Source organism: Camelus bactrianus, chromosome 2 (genome assembly GCF_048773025.1).
Source record: "Camelus bactrianus isolate YW-2024 breed Bactrian camel chromosome 2, ASM4877302v1, whole genome shotgun sequence".
In the NCBI taxonomy this organism is placed as follows: domain Eukaryota; kingdom Metazoa; phylum Chordata; class Mammalia; order Artiodactyla; family Camelidae; genus Camelus; species Camelus bactrianus.
Window position 1 is genome coordinate 34,104,681 of NC_133540.1, and position 4,572 is coordinate 34,109,252.

Sequence of the window (4,572 nt, forward strand, 5' to 3'; positions counted from 1 at the left end):
TGCTCCTCACTGGCTGGCGATTCATGCTTGTTCTCCCGGGCTTTGCTTCCTCCTGATCTTTCCATTTATCTAGAAACAACTTCTTGTGGCCTAACCTATTAGACACCAGTTGGGTTTAGGACTGTATGCTCAGATCAGAAGAGGTATTCAATACATATTTGTTGAATATAGCCTATTCAACAAGTTATCTTAAAAATTTCAACTTCTTGCCCAGGTGGAATTCTAACACTTGAGCAATAACTGCTGCTAGAGAACTTTTTTTTTCACTTGCCCCAACTTTATTAAAGAAAAAGCAACGATGGTAATCTCTGGAACATAGTCAGCTTTCTGGGATTCTTCCCTCGAAAACATGACATTTCCAAACACATGCCAGAGTGTCCCTGGTTCCCAGCTGTACTAAGTAGGTGAGAAGCTGAAATCCTAAAACGTTCATCTGCAACTTTCCGCAGTCTGTGGTCTGTCTGTGGATTGGCAGTAATCGCCTGAACAGCTACTATGGCTTTGTTAATTTTTGTCTGTAGTTCTCTGAGCTCTTTTATGTGTGGCAATCGCAGAATCTGAGCAGCATCGTTAAGAACTGCATCTCCTGTGTCAAAACCAGGAATATGCTTATCTAAAGCAACAGACAGGCCGCCTTTTGTTTGATTTGCTTTAGCAACTGCATCCTGTGTCAGGCACTCCTGGACCAAAATGCGAATTGCCTTAAGCATTACCAGGTAATCGTCCTGACTCTAATCGGAGGGTTAGCCAAAGCAGTTACACCAGCCTTAAAATCAGGATTATTTATATCCAAATTGATCAATGGCTCTGCATTTTTAGCTGCACTGTCAGCATTTTTTGTATTATCAGGTACCAAGTCCTTGTATTTTTCAGCATTGCCTCCATATTCAAGTCTAACAGCTAAACCAAGAAGCCAGTCGATTGCTTCTTGTCAATCTTGAATCTTGAAAGGACAGTGAACATCTCTGAGATACTTTTCAAAGAACTTGGGCCAGTCACTGCTATGGATGTTTCATAAATTACCTCTGTCTTCAGTCTTGTAGTGTCTGATTTTCTGGTCTTCAAGCCAATCAATAAAGTTTTAAATTCTGTTTCATCTTTGCAATTTTAGCCGGCAGGGTTGTGGTAGTCGAGGGCCGTCAGCTTGTGACCAAACATGGTCCCGGAAGCTCTCTCTTCGGCCGGGAGAGGAGAGGCCTAGAAAACTTTTAAAAGCAAAAAAGAAGCCAAAGCCAAATCCTGTATTAAACTTTTAAATGTTTAATATTTAATAATATTTCTTATCCGGGTGCCGTACTGTATTATAATGGCATAGTTTCCCCTCTTCAAAAAATATGTGGGGAAAATAAGATGACCTAATTATCATCAGTCCTCCTTTTAGTTTTGTGATTATATAATATTCACCATTTTAATTTAGCATACATTATCACCTCTTTCAATTCTAGTCATGAATAAACATATTTCAAGGTGTACCATGGAATGTAGGACAGATTTTAATATGCTATTTTAGGGTATATATATATATATATATATATATCCACTTGGCATTGCATTGTATTTCTCTCCTTTCAAATTCTTTGGTGCTAACATTTCTTTCTTAGTTAGGGACTGTTTGTTCCGTTACTGTCAATCAACAGAACTCAATGAATTAAGTTTAAGCAAAAGAAAAAAATGTAAGACTGTCTCATGAAACTCAATGGTAGGAGAAACAATCAGGTCTCACAAAGAACTGGAACCAGGGACTGAAAGTTAATAAACGAGGTTATTTTCTCTCTCTCTTCTGGGGTCACAGAACCCTCGATTTCTACTGACACTTCATATATGCCACATTTCTCTCTCTCCCTCTCCATCTCTCCCTCTCTCCCTCTCTCTCACTTTCTCTGTTTTAGTGTGCTCATGATTGCCGAGACCCAGTTTTAAATGGTCTCTCTAATTAAAAGTCCAACAGAAGTTAACTAAAGTCCCTGTGTTCCAATTCCTAGGAAAGAGATCTTTAATGACCTACTTTGAATGTGATGTCCATACCTGTTCCAATAAGCTGCAGCCAGTGTGAATGAACTCAGATGACCTAGGATGAAGGGAGTGTGTGCAGGTCATCTAGGAGGGTGTTATTATGTTGATTTTAAAAGAGCATACCCCTATTTGTAATACAGATATAAGCCTGCAAGAATGTGTGTCCTCTCCCTTTCTATGATTACCCGTAAAGAAGCCAGCATACTGCTTCTTCTTGACCACTTGTCCAAGTACTGATTCTTGACTTTCTTAGAAGTGAAGAATCCTGAGAGGGGGATATAAGATGATATAAGAAAAGTCCAGTTGTCTGGGGTGCAATGAGGAAGCTCAGTATTGTATCTGACCCTCCACCTAGCCCCAGTGACACATCTGTCAGTGGTGAGTCACACACAGAGCATATGAACAACTCTGCCTCATTTTTGCCATCTTTCTGTCTCCAGACTTCCCTTGCAAACTTATCCCTGCCTGTTAAGCAATTCCTAGTATTAAACAAAGGCAAATTCTCTTCTTCACAAGCCAGCAGAGAGAGAGATGCATTAGTGCTTTGTTTGGTATGTAAAAAAATAATTTGGACTAATCAGAGATCAGAGCTGAGACAAATCTTAGCATATGCCCTGCTTCCCATATTCATAGAGACCTTTGATGGCTGGCTGACTTGGAAAAGAACGTTCTTTGTTTCAGTGTTGTTGTTACTGTTGTCTGTTTCCTCAGGGCTAAGTTTCTTCACTGATAAATGGTGGTGATAATAATCATAACTACCTAACGGTGCTGCTGAAAAATTTTAGAACAGTCCCTAAAATATGTTAAGCACTTACTAAATGTTAGCTGTTATTATCTTTGACACAGATAAAGCAGTACTGAAAAGAAAAATCCATTACCTTAAACACTTATATTAATAAACCAAAAAATGATTCAGTTTCATTACTGGTAATTGGTCTGTTCATATTTTCTATTTCTTCCTGGTTCAGTCTTGGGAGACTGTGCCTTTCTAAGAATTTGTCCTTTTCTTCTAGGTTATCCATTTTATTGACGTGTAGTTGTAGTGGTCTCCTATGATCCTTTGTACTTCTATGGTGTCTGTTGTAACTTCTCCTTTTTCATTTCTCATTTTATTAATTTGGGCCCTCTCCTTTTTATTCTTGATAAGTCTGATTAAAGTTTATCAATTTTGTTTATCTTATCAAGGAACCAGCTTTTCATTTCATTGATCTTTTCTATTTTGTTTTTAGTCTCAGTTTCATTTATTTCTGCTCTGATCTTTATGATTTCTTTCCTTCTGCTAACTTTGGGTTTTGTTTGTTCTTTCTTCTTTCATTGCTTTAAGTGTAAGGTTAGGTTGTTTATTGGAGATTTTTATTTTTTCTTGAGGTAATGCTCTAAATTTCCCTCTTAGAACTGTTTTTGCTGCATCTCATAGGTTTTGGATCATCATGTTTTCATTAAAAAAATTTTTTAAAGGGCCAGATTATGGACACTCTGAAAAGAAAAATAAATTTTATACTTAAAAAAATAAGCTACAAAAAATTTTTTAAAATTAAACTCAAAAGGTTAGAAAAACTTAAAAAATGAACTTAAGGACAGGAATTAGAAAATCAAAGGGAGAAAACAGGAAAAGGTAGAGACAATAAATATATCCAAGAACTGATTTCTCAGAGAGGAAGTTAACAAAAATAGATAAACTATTAGATAATCTAATCAAGAAAAGGGAGCACAAAGTTAAAAAGACAAGATATCAAAAACAATAGGTATAAACAAAATTATGATATTATTGAAAATAATTTCTCAATTCTAAGAAAATAAATTTGAAAACCTGCATGCATGACTATTTTCTGAGAAAATATAAATTACCAAAATTAACTCCAGAAATATAAAAAATCTAAACAGATGAATTACCATTAAAAATAGAGAAATTTGTCAGAGCAGCCATTCCCTCAAATAAAGCAATATAATTAATTTCATAGTAGCATTTTACCAAATATTTTAGAAACTAAAATCCCAATGTTCTTAAACTATTCTAGAGTACAGAAAAAGGATCCTTTTAGATTATTGTTACAAAACTATAACATTGATACTAAAAACCATCATGATCACATAAAAAATTATAAACTACACTCACTTATGAATATAGAAGCAAAATTCCAAATAAAATATTACCAAATATATTCTGTCAGAAATTCAAGGTGATCCACTGTAAGAAAATCTTATAACTAAGAGTTGTTGATTAAAAGAGAAAAATCGTATTATCATCTCTATAGATGCTGAAAAAGAACTTGATAAATTCAATATCCAGTATTGTTAAAAAAGCAAAGGTACAGATCTTAAAATAGGAACAAATGGGTTCTTCCTAAACATGATAGCATTGGTCAGCACCTTGCTCAATGGAAAACATTTAAAACTGTAGTTAGGAGTAAGACAAAGAGCCTCACTATCACCAATAGTACATGATAATGCAATAAACACAGAAAATACATAATCAGCATAAAAATTGGAGGGGAGCAGATAAAATTATCATTTGTGTAGATAATATGATAGTACATGTAGAAAATATCAGAAATTCAT

General features: G+C 35.1%; 1 pseudogene; it reads right to left on the reverse strand.

Annotated features, from left to right (window-relative positions):
- Positions 1-281: 281 nt before the first annotated feature.
- Positions 282-1,158, reverse strand: LOC105068739 (RNA transcription, translation and transport factor protein pseudogene; annotated as a pseudogene).
- Positions 1,159-4,572: the final 3,414 nt, after the last annotated feature.